The sequence below is a fragment of the Chiloscyllium punctatum genome, chromosome 24 (genome assembly GCF_047496795.1).
Source record: "Chiloscyllium punctatum isolate Juve2018m chromosome 24, sChiPun1.3, whole genome shotgun sequence".
Lineage (NCBI taxonomy): Eukaryota > Metazoa > Chordata > Chondrichthyes > Orectolobiformes > Hemiscylliidae > Chiloscyllium > Chiloscyllium punctatum.
In genome coordinates this window covers 73,317,375-73,336,089 of record NC_092762.1, presented here as the reverse complement: position 1 = coordinate 73,336,089, position 18,715 = coordinate 73,317,375, and the positions used below count along the sequence as shown (strand labels likewise).

Below are 18,715 nucleotides of genomic sequence, written 5' to 3'. Positions count from 1 at the left end.
AATTCTCACCCTTGGGTTGGAAGGTTGATTTTTTTGTAGCTCCACCATGGCTCCGTCGGTCTAACCTGGCCGGATATTTCGGTGCGATACTCAGGAAGTACTGTGTAGTTGGAGATCCTGCCTTTTGAATGAGACATTAAACTGTAAATCTCCACAGCCTGTTCAAATGGGGGAAGACCTCCAATTATGCAGTTTGGCAAAGAGCTCCATCATGCTTTGGTTAGTTGAGGGAAGACCAGGATGGTCTGTCCTGGAGCTCTGACCAAAAATCTTATCCTCAACTAATCCTGGCAGGACCGATTATCTCTACAGTGTGGTGCTGGAAAAGCACAGCAGGTCAGGCAGCATTCGAGGGACAGGAAAATCGGTGTTTCGGGCAAAAGCCCTTCATCAGGAATTAATAAGCAGGACTGATTACCTCCTTTTAGTAACCCCTTTTAGAAACCTGTAGAAAAGGTACAGGGTTCCTAAGGACAGAAGTGCTTTATAAATAAACATGGTGTTGTGTTTCCTGTACAAAAGTAACCACACAATAAATAGACTGGTTACCCCGCTGAAGCAGGGCAGGTTCCTTCTGGGAGGGAGGGAAAGGTGCAGACTTTGTTAGCAATGCATCAAAATGTCCCGTTAGGAGGATACAGTTGGACCTTTTGTCTCCTCTTCTGCTGAGGTTTCCAACTCTCACGGGAAAATTATGCTCTTCATAGTTTGCTCATTGTTCACGGGCAAATCTAAACTTGGAATCAGCAAGCCCGTACGCCCATTCAAAGCTTTAGGCGAAAGCTGAGTCACCTTCCCCTACCAACCATGTAGACTCTAGGACGACAGAAAAGCAACCAGAAGCCAGTTTATTCGGCCTTAAACTAGTTCAACACTTGGAAATGGACGTACGGCTGGTACCGGAGCACTATTTTGAGGTATATAAATCAGACCAGTTTGTATAATTCGCAGGTTTTCCCGGTTTTTCCTTCAGCTCGGTTGAAATATCGCTGTGAGCAGTGCTTTAGCACATTCTGGTGTCATCAGGCGTCATGGAAATGCAAATGTTATTAGCTCGGTTAACACACGATAGTTTGAATGGACTAAATACCCTCCCACCTTACAGTTTGTGGCGCATTTGCCCAACTCTATCCCGTGCAAACCAATTTCAATTTCGCACCCACTCCTTCTGAACAGCAGGGGTCACTGCTGTCTCGCTCTAAGTATCGGTGTGATCCATACAACAGAGGAACTGTGTAACAAAGTGAAACGTGAGCAGTGTGAACATTTCCACAGACATTATTCCCCAACTTACTGGAAGTCATTCGTCTTCCTGCTTCGGAAAGAGAAGTAAATAGAACCATATTGAAAAGGGTGAACTGTACATTTCCAGTGCAATGCATTTGCTGCAGAGCGATAGGATTGTTGTCCATTAATAAAGTGGCTTACGTGGGTGTGGAGTCAGGGACAAGCGTGAGAGTCAGAGGCTGGCAGGCATGTATATTTGTACAGAACTACATAACCCAATGGTGCAGCATGCATTAGATTCCCAGATTTAAAAAAAACCCCAGTAATTTAGTGGGAATTCTACCAACTAGATAATCCTCAGCGTTTCACAGGAAATATGCCATGTTACTCACTTCGGGACAAAAACAGTTTGAATTTTTCGAGAACATGATTGGCACATTTTCAGCTCATAAATATGTATTTTCAATCATATACTTGACAACATTAAAAGAAAATGAAGCCTTGAATATTGGAAATGGACTGTCATATTTTGGCTGGACTATCCTTGAATTAATTGGAAGGGATAGATATTTGATCGAAACGCACAACTTAGTTCCGATAGCACTGACGCTTCTCCTTTGGCAGTCCAACTCTTGTGCTGAGTGTAAAGACGCTGCACTCCTATTTACATTGACCTATATTTCTATTTGCGCCGCTGGTTCCTCTCATCCCTCTCGTCACTTTGTTCACGCTGCACAGAGGAAAAGCAGAACTGGTTCGACCAGTTCTGAATGTGCCAGTGCAGTCAGAGCAGCGTATTGACATGGTCAGAGTCGAAAAAGGGGGAAAAAAAAACATAGATGCGTGAAACGTCGACTCTCCAGCTCCTCGGATGCTGCCCGACCTGCTGTGCTTTTCTAGCGCCACCCTTTTGGACTCTGACTCCCCAGCATCTGCAGTCCTCACTTTCTCCAACTGACATGGCCAGTCTCAGGCCTTGCCTCTATTTCTCTGTGTTAAAAGGCAGTGTTGTGGATTCACCCCAACCCAGCAGGTACCCCTAAACCACTACCCACAAGGAAAAAAAATAGTAAAACAGGTGACTGAAACATTATGGTCAGACTTACATACGTTAAAGAGGATGTTCATTTCCAATATTAATGTTTATTTAGTAAGTCTTTCCCTCTGGATGATACTGTATCGAAGCAAGCCATTTGGCCCTGCAGATCCTCTGAAGAGCATCCCACTCAAACCCTTACCCTATCACTCTGATTTCCCATGACTATTCCACGTAGCCTGCACATCCCTGGACATTCCTGATGAAGGGCTTTTTGCCCGAAATGTTGATTTTCCCACTCTTCAGATGCTGCCTGACCTGCTGTGCTTTTCCAGCACCACTCTGATCTTGACTCTAGTCTCCAGCATCTGGAGTACCACGTCTGCCTAACCCATCCGACCTGCACATCCTTGGATTCTGGGAGGGAACCCACGCAGACACGGGGGGAGTACATACAAACTCCATGCAGACAGTTACCCGAGATTGGTACTGTGAGGCAGCAGTGATAACCACTGAGCTACCGTGCCACTCAGTAAACAGTATATCGGTACACAAAATATCAGTAAACATTTAGAGGATACCTTTATGACTTCCAGTAGACTTTTAAAACTACTCCCATATTTTAAGTAGAAGCTGATGTGCTGCTCTGTTATGGATTTCAGCTGTAGGTCACCTGAAATGTGCCCAAATTATATTGTTTCCCTGTTAACCTACAGTCATCTTTCTGAAAACTGAGGGCCTCTCAGGTGACTGGAAGGAGCCTCTGATACCATTCAAAGACTTTCAGAGAATATGTGTCTCCTGGCTAACACTTACCCCTCAACCAGCATCATAGAAAGCAGCTTATCTGGTCAGTTATGTCACCTATTGTCCTTGAAACCAAAATTTATATTGGTGTTGAACTTTTGTTTTTTTTTGCCTCAACATAACATCTTAAAATGTCTCATGGATTGGTTGTTGGTGAGTTTTCACAGCAAGGGTGACTTTGCAATTGACTTTGATCACAGCTTCATGTGATGTCCACATGCATTCTGGTCCTAGCAGTGTCTCCCGGCAATGCCGAAGGGTGACTGTCTGCTAACCTTCCGCAGGCCAAAGCCAGCTCGAGAAAACTAATCCCTTACAGAGCGCTCTTGCAGAGCTACACGGATGGATCACATAGGGATCTGAGTGGTGTGGACTTTGGTAAAGTTTGTGGCAGAATTGGATGCAAAGTCCAGCAAGGCCTACCTTGATGCCAGCAGCATCTCTCTGCGTACTTGATGCTTTTCACAAGTGGTATGGTGAGTTTCTCACAATGCCGGGTGAGTTGCCAATGAAGGATGATTGTTGCTTTTAAAAATATTTTGCTAATGGCCCAACTCTCCTTATTAACCTTCATCTATCTTGCCAAATGTGCCAAATCAGTTGGACACTGAGAAACGTCAACACGGAGACCAGAGTGAGTAACCTAGCGGATTCAGCTCACTGGTTGCTCTGAAGGACCTCTGTGCTGTGTACAACCAAACAGCATCTCAGGGCATGATCCATTCGCACTACTTGCATGCACCCACCTTGTCCACAGACATTGGCAGCCAGCATTTGCCAAGCCCTCATCACCTCTGTGATACATTGTCAAGGTGCACTGGAAGGATAGACTTGCATTGCAGGGGACATCAGTTGCCAGTATTGAATGGACAGACAGGCACCCAGCTCACAGATTGGACCGGACGACACAGAACCTTAGAGTCATAGAAATGTACAGCACAGAAACAGACCCTTCAGTCCAACACATCCATGCTGACCAGATATCCTAACCTAATCTAGTCCCATTTGCCAGAACCCGGCCCATATCCCTCTAAACCCTTCCTATTCCTATACTCATGCAGATGCCTTTTAAATGCTGTAATTGTACCAGTCTCCACCAATTCCTCTGGCAGCTCATTCCTCGTGTGAAAAAGTTACCTCTTAGGTCCTTTTTAAATCTTTCCCCTCTCACCCTAAACCTGTGCCCTCTAGTTCGGGGCTCCCCAACCCAGGGAAAAGACCTTGTCTATTTATCCTACCTATGCCCCTTATGATTTTCTAAACCTCTATAATGTCACCCCTCAGCATCTGACGCCCGAGCCTATTCAGCCTCTTCCTATAGCTTAAACTCTCCAACCCTGACAACATTCTTGTAAATCTTTTCTGAACACTTTTATGTTTCACAACATCCTTCCTATAGGAGGGAGACCAGAATTGCACACAATATTCCAATGCTGCCCACTTGCTCTTTTCATGTTTGTTCATGTAGCATCTACCTGCTTCCGTGCTTGCCTCACCAAGTAGTGTAACCACACAACCAGCTTGTCTTGCTGGTCAGCAGTCCTCAGTGACTGGAAAATAAGCCTTGCTGTATGGCAGTGTTTTATGTCAATTCTACACAAGGTGCAGTAAAAAGGTAGTCATGTCTCATTGTTGTAGGGACTAATCCTCACTGAACACCATCCGGGCTCCCATCAGTCAGTGAATCCCAGTGCGGTAAGTCCAGGACAGCCTCTGATTCCAGATTCACAGATTTTAAGGGTTTAAAGAACATTAGACATAGAGCTATACACCATATAGAACACAGACCTTCAGGGTCCCTGGTCCCTGGCCATCCTATTGCACAGGCCCCCTGTTTGTTAAACCTTCTTCTTGACCCCCTGTAGACTGTGTGATGAACAGACTCACACAATACCGTTAGTTAGTGAATTCCAGGATTTTCAATGTGGGTAAGAATTAATTGCAGGCAAACAAAATATCTATTTGCAGCAATATTCAAGATGGCAGCACTTGCAATTGAACCTTTTGGAACCTTTCAAAGATTCCATTTATGAATTGTTTTGAAAAGTTCAATCTTTGCATTGCAACCTCTGTTTAAAGATCAGGTTGTTTAAATCAGTGCTTTGTTGGGGAGATCCCAATGGATGCACACAGCGAATACTAGCAGTGCTATTGCTATTGGTAACTGCTTAGGCCATTGTAAGCATTTAAAACAATCACTCTGGTTCCCCAGTGGGACTGCAGTGCCCTTTTAAAGAAATGAATACGTTAAACACAGCTACATTTTGCAGGTCTGGATGTTTAACCTGTTCTTGTCTGGGACAGACAATAAAAAGCTCCATCAAAAGTTGTTTCAGGATGTGTGTGCTTTAGTAGAGGGTTGGTTAGCTTTGTTGGCTGGACAGCTGGTTTTTAATGGAGAGTAACATCAACAACATGGATTTAATTCCTGCACTGGCTGTGGTTATCAGGAAGGGCACTGTTTCTCAACTTCCCCGCTCACTTGAGACATGGTGACCTTTGGGTTAAACCATGACCAATCATCTCTCTCTACTGAGAGAGTAGGATTATGGCAAGTTCGCTTCCTGTTGAACCTCCTCATCTTGCCCTTCTTTTGCGAAGGTGCAACTCTCGCTGGGAGAAAGGTGCCAACAGCCTTCCTGTACTGGCCCAGAAGGAAAAACCAGTAAAACTGGTGAATGAGACATGCCTGTCCAATTCAACTTATGTACTTCAAAATGGAGCTTTAGTATGGCTAGTAAATTAATTTCCTTCTATTACTGGTTCTTAATGTTTTTATCTCTTTGGGATTCCCTTCATGTATGAATCCAAAGCATCACCAGTTATTAGGCTGAATGTTTTTGGGCAGTATAGGATTTTGGAGACCATCATGCCTAGTGTTCACACATTGAGGAGAATGCTGATTTTATTTCCTTCTTCATTTGGAGACATCACAACACTTACCAAGTAGTATCACCAACTGAGAACCTTAAGTAGTCAATTAATAATAACTACTGATGAGCCTGTCACAAATCCTACATATCACAAACCAGGGACTAAGGTAGGAAAAGGATTCCTTATTCTTAGAGTCATAGTGTCATAGAGGTGTACAGCACGGAAACAGACCCTTCGGTCCAACTTGTCCATGCCGACCAGATATCCCAACCCAATCTAATCCCAACTGCCAGCACCTGGCCCATATCCCTCCAAACCCTTCCTATTCATATACCCATCCAGATACGTTTTAAATGTTGCAATTGTACCAGCCTCCACCACTTCCTCTGGCAGCCCATCTATACACGTACCAGCTCTGCGTGAAAAATTTACCCCTTAGGTCTCTTTTATATCTTTCCCCTCTCACCTCTAGTTCTGGTTTCCCCCACCCAGGGAAGAGACTTTGTCTATTTATTCTATCCATGTCCTTCACGATTTTATAAACCTCAATAAGGTCACCCCTCAGCCTCCGATACTCCAGGGAAAACAGCACTAGCCTATTCAACCTCTCGCTATAGATCAAATCCTCCAACCTTGGCAACATCCTTGTAAATCTTTTCTGAACCTTTCAAGTTTCACAACATCTTTCCAATAGGAAGGAGATCAGAATTGCACGCAATATTCCAACAGTGGCCTGACCAATGTCCTGTACAGCTGCACCATGACCTCCCAACTCCTGTACTCAATACTCTGACCAATAAAGGAAGGCATACCAAACAAAGGAACTCACTGCCTGATTGAGAAGTGCGTGCCCCGTAGCCAGTCGTGCCATCTGTCCTCACTGCCCCCATTCTGTCAAACCTTTCCTGCCATCGCACCACTGGCCTCTGCCCTTCCACGATTCCAGGCTCCTGAGGATGCCATTCTTAAATTAGTCACCATTCATCCATTGGCCCTGCTGGGCAAAATGGCTGCCGGCCTTTGATTGGGTGACAACTCTCAGTGGATGGGGCGCCTGGCTCCTGGGGCCTGAACTTGTGAATTTGGTGGCACTTACCCAAAGGATGTATGACAAGTCCCTCACTTGTTATCCAACTGGCACCATGACGTCTGTCATTTTCATAAACATTGCAACATCACCCCACTCTGTTAGCTCAGTCCAGACTGGCAATGGAAGCTAGCTGATACATCAGCTGATATATTTGCTCACTAGGTGTTTGGGGAGATGATCTATATCTCAAGGTCCTATTAAATACAGGACAGTAAGTCCCTGATGTTTTGCCTGCCGTTGCTCAGTGGCGGTTCATTGCCCTTGAAGCAAAAACTCACACTCCAGAATCTTGATGTCAAATCTAACACTGCAGGGTGGGGCTAAGGGAATACTGCACCATCATAAAGGGTGCATGACATCCACAAAATCAGCCTGTCTGGTAATTGTCACAGTGCTATTTGTGAAAGTTTGCTACATGCAAATTGGGTACCAAGATTGCCACTCTACAAAAGTGATTGCACTTCGTAAGTGTTGAACTGGCTGTAAACATATTTGGGACATCTAAGTTTGTTAAAAGTGTGACATAAATGCAAGATATTCTTTTTCATATTGAAATATATACCAGTGTCCCTTCATCATATTAGGTTTGATCCAGGAGACTGTGTGAAGTCATATTCAACCTCACATCAATCAGGGTAGCGAATAGGGGAGAGTAATCTATGTCGCACTCAATCTACTGTTGCTTAGATAGGTGCAGTTCCAATAACAGTTGAGAAGCTCAATACAATCTGGGACAAGGAAACCTCGTGACTGGCACCCATTCTCCACCTACAACATTCACCACCTCCACCACGGACATAAAATGGCAGCAGTGCGGACCATCCAGACGCTGCAGTGCAGCAACTCAACAAGGCTGCTTTGACAACACCTTCCAAAACTGCAATCTCGACCATCTGGAAGGAGAGGGGTCATGGATGCATTGGGACACCTACGTCTGCAAACTTCCCTCTCAAGCTGCACAACATCCTGACGAGGATCGCTATCTCCATTCCTTACTGTTGCTGAGTTAAGATCCTGGGACTCCCTCCCTAACAGCTGGTGTGTGTAACTGCAAGAAAGTTCTTCAAAACAGCAACTCACCACCAACTCCTCCATTGCCAATAGGGATGGCCAATAACTGCTGGCTCAGCGAGAAATTGATTTTAAAATGCAGAAGAATCCTTGGTAACAATTATTGCGTTAGCCATTTTAAATCAAAGAGAGTAAAAGCTGCTCCTCATTTCTGTCCTGAGGGTATTATGTGCAACATGCCACAATGAGGAATTTTGTCTCTGTTTAGAGTCATAGAAGTATAGAAATCCTTCATTCCCAATGAAGGGCACATGCCTGAAACGTCTATTCTCCTGCTCCTCGGATGCTGCCTGACCTGCTGTGCTTTCCCAGCAACACACTCTCAACTCTGATCTCCAGCATCTGCAATCCTCACTTTTTCCTCACAGAAATATACAGCATGGAAACAGACCCTTTGGTCTAATTCGATATCCAATATAAATCTAGTCCCATTTGACAGCATGTGTCCCATATCCCTCTAAGCCCGTCCTATTCATATACTCATCCAGATGCCTTTTAAATGTTGTAATTGTACCAGCCCCCACCACTTCCTCTGACAGCTCATTCCATCCACACACCACTCTCTGCATGAAAAGGTTGCCCCTTATGTCCCTTTTATATCTTTTCCCTCTCACCTTAAACCTCCGCCCTTTAGTTTTGAGACTCCCCCAACCCAACCTTGACGATTTACCCGTTTCCAAGCCTCTCATGATTTTATAAACCTCTATAAGGTCACCCCTCAGCTTCTGACGCTCCAGGGAAAACAGCTCCCAGTCTATTTAGCCTCTCCCTCTGGCTCCAACCCTGGCAACATCTTTGTTAATCATTTCTGAACCCTTTCAAGTTTCACAACATACTTCCTATGGCAGGGAGACCAGAATTATGCACAATACTCCAAAAGTGGCCTAATCAATGTCCTATACAGCCGCTACATGACCTCCCAACTTTTATACTCAATATACTGATCAATAAAGGCAAGCATACCAAATGCCTTCTTCACTATCCAGTTATCAGTGACTCCACTTTCAACGAACTATGAAGCTGCACTCCAAGGTCTCTTTTTCAGCAACACTACCCAGGACCTTACCATTAAGTGTATAAATCCTGCTCTGATTTGCCTTTCCAAAATGCAGCACCTCACATTTTTCTAAATTAAACTCCATCTGCTATTCCTTGGCCCATTGGCCCATCTGATCAAGATCCCATTGCACTCTGAGGTAACCTTCTTTGCTGTCCACTACACCTCCAATTTTGGTGTCATCTGCAAACTTACTAACCATACCTTCTATGTGCACATTCAAATCATTTATATAAATGATGAAAAGCAGTGGACCCAGTACTGATCCTTGTGGCACACTGTTGGTGACAGGGGCTAGTCTGAAAAATGACCTTCCACCACCACCCTCTATCTTCTACCTTTGAGCAAGTTCTATATCCAACTAGCTAGTTCTTCCTGTATTCCATGTGATCTAATGTTGACACATGAGGCCTTGCTGAACTCCAAATAGATCACATCCACTGCTCTGCCTTCATCAATCCTCTTCATTACTTCTTCAAAACACGGTCTGTTTCCATGCTGTACATCTCTATGACTCTATGACTCTAAGTTAGTGAGACATAATTTCCCACACAATGCCATGTTGACTATCCCTAATCGGTCATGGAATCATAGAGATGTACAGCATGGAAACAGATCCTTTGGTCCAACTAGTCCATGATGACCAGATATCCTAAATTAATCTAATCCTATTTGCCAGCACTTGGCCCATATCCATCTAAACCCTTCCTATTCATGTATCCATCCAGATGGCTTTTAAATATTGTAATTGTATCAGCCTCCACCACTTCCTCTGGCAGCTCATTCCATATATGCACTACCCTTTGCATGAAAATGTTACCCCTTATGTCCCTTTTATTTCTTTCCTCTCTCACCCTAAATGTATGCCCTCTAGTTCTGGACTCCCCTAACGCAGGAAAAAGACCTTGTCCATTTACCCTATCTATGCCCCACATAATTTTATACACTTCTATAAGGTCACCCCTCAGCCTCAGATGCTGTAGGGAAAATAGCCCCTTGCCTTTCCAAATTCATGTAAATCCATTCCCTCAGGATTCTCTCCAACAACTTGCCCAGCAACAATGTCAGGCTCACTGGTCTATAGTTCCCTAGCTATTCCTTACCATCTTTCTTAAATAGTGGCACCACGTTAGCCAGCCTCCAGTTTGCGAGCAGCTCACCTGATACAAATATCTCAGCAAGGGGCCTAGCAATCACTTCCCTAGCTTCCAACAGATTTTGAGGGTCAGATCAGATCAGATCCTGAGGATTTATCCACCTTTTTAAGACATCCAACACCATGTCTTCTGTAATAAGGACATTTTTCAAGATACTGCTATTTATTTCCCCATGTTCTCTAGTTTCCTTATCCTTCTCCACAGTAAGCTCTAATGCAACACACTCACTTAGTATCTCCCCCTTTCCTGCGGTTCCACCAAAGGCTGCCTTGCTGATCTTTGAGGGACCCTATTCTCTCCCTAGTTACCCTTCTGTCTTTAATGAATTTGTAGAATCCCTTTGGATTCTCCTTAATGCTATCTGTCAAAGCTATTTCATATCCCCTTTTTACCTTGCTGATTTCCCTCTTATGTATACTCAACCTGTCTTTTTACCTTCTAAAGATTCACTCCATCTCTGCTGTCTATATCTTACATATGATTCCTTCTTTTTCTTGACCAAAATCTCAATTTCTCTTGTCATCCAGCATTCCCCACACCTACTAGCCTTGCCCTTCACCCAAACAGGAATATCTGGACTCTCATCATCTTATTTTTGAAGGCTTCCCATTTTCCTGCCATCCCTTTACCTGCTAACATCTGCCCCCAATCAACTTTTGAAAGTTCTTGCCTAATATTGTCAAAATTGGTTTTCTTCCAATTTAGAACTTTAACTTTTAGATCCAGTCTATCCTTTTCCATCACTACATTAATACTAATAGAATTATGGTCACTGAACCCAAAGTGCTCCACCACTGACACTCAGTCACCTGCCCAAGTTTTGCACTTTCTCTAGTAAGTATATCCACGTACTGAATCTGAAAATTTTCTTGTGTACACTTAACAAATTCCTCTGCACTCAGGCCCTTAATACTATGGCAATCCCAGTCTATGTTTTGGAAAACTAAAATCCCCTACCATAGCCACCCTATTTTTCTCAAACGTTATTGAGATCTCCTTACAAATTTGTTTCTCAATTTCCTGCTGGCTCTTGGGAGGGTCTATCACACAATCCCAATAAGGTGATCATCCCTGTCTTATTTCTCAATTCCACCCAAATAACTTCCCTGGACATATTCCGAGGAATACCTCCCTAAGTACAGCTGTAACGTTGTCCCTAATCAAAAAGGCCACTCCCCTTCCTCACTTGCGCTCCCCCCCCCCCCCCCACCCTTCTCCACCCCGCTCCATCTTTCCTGTATCCTGGAACATTAAGCTGCCAGTCCTGTCTATCCCTGAGTCATGTTTCTGTAATTGCTATGATATCCCAGTCCCAGGTTCCTAACCATGTCCTGAGTTCATCTGCCTTCCCTGTTAGGCCTCTAGCATTGAAATAAGTGCAGTTTAATTTATCAGTCCTACTTGTTTTCTGCCTTGTTCCTGCCTGCCCTGACTGTTTGACTCACTCCTTTTCCCAACTGTACCAGTCTCAGATTGATCTCTTTCCTTACTAGCTCTTTGGCTCCCATGTCCCCACTCCCCTACTAGTTTAAATCGTCTCGAGCAGCTCTAGCAAATGTATCAGCCAGTATATGAGTCCCCTTCCAATTCAGGTGCAATCCTTTTTTTTATACAGGTTATCTCTACTCCAGAAGAGATTCCAATGATCCACATATGTGACTCCTTCTCCCCTGCACCAGCTCCTCAGCTCTATCCCCCAGCTCTATTCATCTGCTCTATCCCTCATTCCTACCCTCAAGAACGCATGGCACTAGGAATAATCCAGATATTATTACTCTTGAGGACCCCCTTTTTAAATTCCTGCCTAACTTCCTATATTCTCTCCTCAGAATCTCTTCCTTTTCTCTTCCTATGTCATTAGTTACAATCTGTACAACAACTTCCTGTTGGTTCCTCTCCCCCTTGAAATTGTATCTAAGTAAACATGTGGAGAATTTTTTGCCAACCAAACCTTCATGTCCGTACTTGTAGCATTTACACAAATTTAGCCTTCATGGAGAAACAATTTTTCATATATTTCTCTGGATTTCAGCTTGGTGTGGCATTCCATTCTTCTGGTAACCTGCTTGATGGAAAATTATATCATAATGGTATATCTCAGGCCCCTGGACATAGAACTTTGGATGATAGAACATCTGTGTCTTTTGGAATCTGCTAATAGGATTCTGAATTCTTTATATTGCAGAGTCAGGATCTATGTGTGATAAGTTCCCATCACATCCCATCACACATATGTGAACAAACAAAACTTTGGTTAGGCCATTGTGTGTAGTTCTGGTAGCCACACTACAGGAAGGACGTGATTACACTGGACGGGGTGCAGAGGAGATTTACAAGGAAGTTGCCCCTGTGATGGAGCATTTTAGCTAAGAAGAGAGGATGATAAGCTCAGGGTGTTTTCTTTATAGCAGAGAAGGCTGAGGGGAGACCTGATTAAGGTGTGTGATATTTTGAGCGACACAGACATGATGGATAGGCAGCACTTTAAGTGAAGTATTGAATAACGAGGAAGCATAATTTTAAGGTGAAGGCAGGAGGTTTAGGCAGAATTTGAGGAAAACATTTCTCATCCAGAAGGTCGTGGCAATATGGAATGCACTGCCTTGGAGAGCAGTAAGGCGGGAAACTTGACAACCTTTAAAAAGCATGTGGAGGAGCATTTGAGGCTATGAGCCAAGTGCTGGATATTAGTATAAATAGGTCAGTATTTACTCAATGGGCTGAAGAGACTCTTCTATGCTGTATGACTCAATGATGTATATTGGCCAAGATTTGGCAAAATGAACTAGAGGGCAAATGGAGGGCAAGCTTTTGATGAAGCAAACTGTTAAGATCTGAATGGAATCTGTAAGGAGGGTGCAATCAGATTGTACAGGAAATGTTGAAGGGGAATTGGACATCTTGTCAAAGAGAACTAAGTTGCAGAATAAAGAGGGAAGCAGCAGGTGTAAGATTAAATTGCCCAGAAAGATAGAACAGATGTGATGGACTGAATGGCCTTTATATGTGGCTGTATGAAATGTTTTTAAGGTTTTGAAATGATCGACACTTTTGACAAATCTGCATAAAGTAGGATAGACATAAATATATGCCTCTAATCGTCCCATGTGGGTGGTTTGTAAAATAAGTATTGGATTGAATTAACTGACTTCATCTGAGGCTGCAGTTAGGTCTCTCAAACATTTCTTGATTTGGACAGCCATGGGCCCAATCGCTGATCCAATAACATGGCTTGGAATTGGTTTTTTAAATTCTTACATGAGATCTGGGCATCACTGGCAAAGCCAGCATTTGTTACCCATTCCTAACAGCACTTGAAATGCTTAGTTTTCTAGACCATTTCAGAGGACAGTTAAGAGTCAACCATTAATTCTGTAGATCTGGAGTCACATGAAGGCTAGACCATGTAAGGATGCCAGAGGTAATACATTTATTTCCATTGGGACCTAATAGTAGACTGCTTCTTTCCCAAAAGGATATAAATGATACCAACCACTGGTGGCTTGTGTTTGGGATAGACTGTTGCCACAATCCTCCTCTCTCTGCCAAGTCTAAGGGTCTATCAAATTAGCAAGGGGTAGAAAACAAACCTCTAATAAATCTTAAAGAGTAGATGTACGTGGCTTACACAACCAGATGTAATTTATTGCACAATGGTAATTGGTCATAGCTACATGGGGTAGTTAGGAATCAATAAAGAGACTATGAGGAGCCAGAAATAACAGATGTGTTTCCATTAAGGCTTCATTTGAGGCTATCTTATCTCCACCCAATGACTGTGTTATGTTATTGGCTTCAATGTTAACTCTGTCAGAATGATTCAATATCTACATGCATTTTGGATGAGGACAGCCTCAAGCTCAACTCGACTCAAGCAGCCCCCAAGCTGACTCTCGCTATCGGGCTTACTCATAACTGAGGTCCTAGGCTGTAGGTTTACTGTGTGAATAGTTGATATTATGCCCTGCATTCAGGTCCTCCATGAGGTTAATGTTCATTTGTCGGACATTTGTTAATGTGCTTGTTTAAATTTAGTGTATGTTATTTCAGTGTAATTATTTGAAAACAATTTCATGACGAATCAAACTGTGTATATGATCACTTTACATTAGAATTCCTACTGTGAGGAAACAGGCCCTTTAGCCCAACAAGTCCACACTGACCCTCTGAAGAGTATCCCACCCAGACCCATTACCTTTATTTTCCCCTGACTAATGCACCTAACCTATACATTCCTGAACATTATGGGCAATTTAACTTGGCCAATTCACCTAACCTGCACATCTTTGGACTGTGGGAGGAAACCGGAGCAAACCCACACAGACACAGGGAGAATGTGCAAACTCCGCACGCTGGAATCAAACCCAGATCCCTGGCCCTGTGAGGCAGTAGTGCTAACCACTAAGCCACCATGCCACCCCTGATGAACATGTTAATCTATGTGCTGCCAGATGAAGTAAAACCACAATCTCAAATGTGTTTCTTTAAATCAGTGTTCATACCAGGGACCAGGCTGGATCCAAAACGTCCAGTCTTCAGCTATCAGTGTAGTGATGATGGGTGCCAAACTCTGAATAGAACCCAAAGCCAGACCAGGCACAATCTGGGATTAATGGTGAATTCAAGTTGATTTTAGACTTATTTGGTCAAATAAAATTATTGTAACTGGAAATTCAATGATCAACTTGTGGAGGTGTGAACTTTCACCTTTATCCCTTTATTTTGCTGAAATATTGCTTTGAAATTCTCCTGACAGCAGTTTGTATATGCCAACTCTGCAAAAGTCCTAAAAGGAATTAACATTCTGAGGCCAGGTTAACAGAGTGGAACTTATATCAACAGAAGCTTGTATTTTAAAGTAAGAAGAGGTTTAACACTAATTAGTTTCAATGTTTTACTGCTCCTTGAGTCCATGGTACTTTCTGTAAGAACTCGGCATTGATATCTTAGTCGATAGACCCATTCTCTCAAACTCTGTTAGAGCTTTTGTTTCGTCCCAGTCTCGATATATACAACAAACTTTTTATCAACCAGCACTCATGGGATGAGGAACTTGCTAGTTGATTAAATATTCCAGGTAATGAAGAGGTTTGCATAATCAATGTAAAAACACACACTAAGTAATAGAAATATAATGCAAGGGATATCTACATCATTGTTATACTTTATTTAGAGAATAACTCACCTAAATAATAATGCAACTCTGTCTTAAATAAAACTTGTGAGCAGAGAATCTTCTCATTCGCTCAACTGACTCCTCGAACAACATGGTAGATAGCAGTATTTGAGGAGAAATTGACTCAAAATTGAATCAACTGTTGATATTCCCTGTGGCCATTCGATTGAACAACAAATATGTACATTGAGGTAAATAAATTTAAAATTATAATAATTGAATAGAATAAACAGTAAATTTCATGATATTTGAAGTATATAATTGTTGTCAGTTTATTGGGAGTGCCAGTTCATAAGTGGCTGGTTAAAACAAAGTTTGCTGTAATGATGTGACATCAACATCACCATGATGTCGTTATATGTCATCATTTTGTGTACTCTGCTGATGTTTCATTATGCTACATATGGAAATTCAGAGAAATCTGTTAGGCCAATTTTACACCCACAGTTAGAAAGATTTAAGAAAAATGACTTGTATTGATATCACATTATTTAACTTGATATGAGAGAGCAAGGTGTTTCACATAGGCACTTTAATAGAAAGTATAAAACGGAGCCTTAGAAGATGATGTTCGGGCAAATGACCAAAGCCTTCATGAACAGAGTTTTTACGGAGTGCCTGAAAGGAACATAGTGAGATAGAGAAGTGGAAAGGTGGAGAGAAAGAATTAGTGCCTATGCAGTTGAAGGCACAACTACGCATATTGGAGCAATTGAAACTGGCAATGTTGAAGAAACTGCAATCAACTTCTTCAATTCACAAATTGGCATAAGAATTATCCTAAAGCATTAAGAGCAAACTGTATTTAACTTTAAAAATCATATCAGAATTATTTCAAGCCTCCAGACTCACTTATACTCTCCCTCATCTGAAAATGATCCTTGGTCCTAACTTATTGTGTGCAATTCCATGAAATATTGATTAATAATAATTGATAAAGCCTTTCTCTATCTCAGGATGTGTTAATATACTTTACAGTTAATAGAGTTATTTTTGTAGTAGAGTTTTCATTGTGGTTTAGGGAACTTATTTACACATAGCAAGGTCATATTAACAAGATAGATGAACAATCAGATAATTTAGTGATGGTGCTTGCTCTTCAATTAATGCTGAGTGTTTGATCATGTTCCCATGTGCGTTCATCAGATATTGATACAAGGTCAGGCCAGACTTCATTGTCTCTATCAATGTATTTTTATTGTTACACTGTGCATGATTTTCAGGTTTAGGGGCAGTAAGTTCCAAGCTGTACAAGATCGAACTTATTTAAGGGAGCTTTTAACACACAGCCACTGAGGGCCTTGTGACACCACAGAGGTCCATTTATGTAATCACCAAACCGTATTGCTTTATTTCCCTATAAGTACTTTTCCACTTTCCAATCAGAAGTATTTTCTTTAACATTTTCTTTAACATTTAACTAAAGACATTCTCATTAAGAGTAGACATGTTTTCAACTCCATCATCTCCATTCAAAGTCCATTTTTCACAGATTCAAATGCTGGGAAGATCTAACAATTGTCTCTGACATGGTCATTCAAAATGGTGCAGGAGGACAATGACAGGAAGGCTGAACTGTGACTGCACTTTGGGGAGCTGCAGCAAAAAGAATAAGATTAGTAACAATATCCCGCAGGGGACAGCGCTGAAAGGGTTGATAGTCAGTGGGCTGCTGCTTCAGGATGAAGACAGACAGATGCTCATCAGGAAGGTACCATTCTCACTTGACACCAGTTACTTTCAGGATATCATCTAGTGAAGAGACAATCTGATAATGAAAAACTATTGAAAGGTGAAAGTATATCAGTGAAGGGCAGATAAGATATTTCACCATTTGATTGTAATAGCTGGACAGGAGCACCTTGGGACTCATTCAAGGATGGCAAAGGATCAATGAAAATCTTGCCAGAGATTTCTGCTTTCCCTGGAAAACTAACAGTCAGTTCTGGCTGCACTGTATCTGGGGCCATCTCAAAGGAGTCTGGATGAAAAGACCAAGGAAGGAGAACTTAAGAATTGCAATATAATAGCTCCCCAGTCTGTTACCCATCCACCACCTCCAATATTTACCTCCTTCTCCAGCGACCCTCAGTGGCAGCGACACTCAGTACCATTTACATGACTGTATCAACTCACCCAGGCTTCTTCAACAGAAACTTCCAAACCCCCAGTCTCTACCAACTGGAATTGAGGATGAGGGCAGGAGGTGCATGAGGATATTGTCACTTCTACGCTCTTGTTTAAGCCTCGCAGCATCCTATTATGGATTGGATTCACTTTTCCTTCACTGTCACTGGGTCAAACTCCTAGAACTCCTTTCCCAACAGCAGTTTGCATTCCAATGTCACATGGACTATCACTGTCAATGATTGTGGCTCACCATCATTTTCTCAAGGGCAATTAGGAAAGTGCAACAAAAACTGGGCTAGTGACACCCACATCCTGTTAATGAATAAAAAGGAAAGGACAAAGCACTGTCATGTAAGCATCCATTTTGAATTTACTTCAAACAACTGTTTGTGTACTTTTGCAGAGTGTGTGTGAACCTACATGAGGTTGCAATTATTGCTAAGGTGGAATGCGCAAGTTGGAAATGCAGGGTGTTGCATCATTTGGAGAATGGACTCTCCCTGCACTCAATATCAATCAGGGAAAGAACAACTGCACCAATCAAGATGTATAAGTGGAGGTCAGATTCTTTGTACATTCAGTTGAAAGCATTGGCTTTCTAGTTGAAAGCTGGTATGCTTGCAAAGAGTCAACTGTTCAGGAGTGGAAACTTTTTTCCGCCCACCTGCTGACTGTAGCACCAAGGGTGAATTCCTGTGGTTTACATGCCTCAAACATTCAGCTGTTCAATTATAATGTAAAGAAAGGAGACCTAGCCTTCACAACTGTAAGTAAAGGTAATTTCATTCAACAGATTCATCTCACTATTGCCTACTTCTGACAATAATGGCTAGGGGTAAATAAAGGTATTATTGCATGGCTTTCAGGTTGCATACCTATAAACGCGACTGAAAGGGGGCAGCCTGGCTCCTGCAGAGAGGAGGAGAATTGAAACATCCTTTCAGATATGTAAGCCATCAGCTGTGGTGAAAGTCTGCTCAAAGCTGTGTTCTGGCAGAGAGAGCTTCTCACCACAAAACAGATGTCTTGCTGATAATGGATGTTGTATGTGCACGATGAGGGCCTTCTCTATGCTTGCGCATTTTGCTGT

General features: G+C 42.5%; 1 long non-coding RNA gene across 1 annotated transcript in view; it reads left to right on the top strand.

Annotated features, from left to right (window-relative positions):
* The first annotated feature begins 694 nt into the window (after nucleotides 1-694).
* The window catches only part of LOC140494690 (uncharacterized), a 38,245-nt gene continuing 20,224 nt past the window's right edge, over nucleotides 695-18,715 (top strand). Inside the window, exon 1 of the long non-coding RNA XR_011964029.1 lies at nucleotides 695-917. This is a non-coding gene — a long non-coding RNA (uncharacterized lncRNA). The remainder of the gene's footprint in view (nucleotides 918-18,715) is intronic.